Consider the following 575-nt stretch of genomic DNA (forward strand, 5'->3'; position numbering starts at 1 on the left):
AGAAAAACAAAAAAAAACCAAGAGAAAACAAAATAAAATCAATCAGTATGAAGAAAAGAAACAAACAATGTCAAAGAATATGAAGAAAAAATAAAGAAAATAAAAATTCTTGTGGAAATGAAAAAAGAAACAAAGAAAACCAAAGAAAAGAAGAAGAAAAAAAACCAAGAAAAAGATGAAGAAAAACCGTTGAAAAAATGAAAAAAGAGAAAAACAAGAAACCCTCTGAAAAACCCGTGGAGGACCGGTTCTCTTTCTTCAACTAAGAGGCAACCTACTAACATAGTACGTACATGAAGATGGTTGAGTGGCTACCAGCACTACTGTTCAATCCAACGATCCTGATACCGAATCCTGTGTATCTCCCTTTTCTCCCCGAAGATCTCGCTAAAGCATTTTCTGTCCTCATAATAGACTACGTCGGCCCCATTTTGGGGTTTTGTCGATCGCTCGCTCGATGGCCCACTGTGCGTTCGTTCAACTTGTTTATTTTCTCTTTTTGGTTTTCTTATTCGTTTTTTTCTTTTTTGTCTTACGGTTTTCTCTCTTTCTTAGGATATTCTATTTCCTTTTTC

The sequence above is a fragment of the Triticum aestivum genome, chromosome 5A (genome assembly GCF_018294505.1).
Source record: "Triticum aestivum cultivar Chinese Spring chromosome 5A, IWGSC CS RefSeq v2.1, whole genome shotgun sequence".
Lineage (NCBI taxonomy): Eukaryota > Viridiplantae > Streptophyta > Magnoliopsida > Poales > Poaceae > Triticum > Triticum aestivum.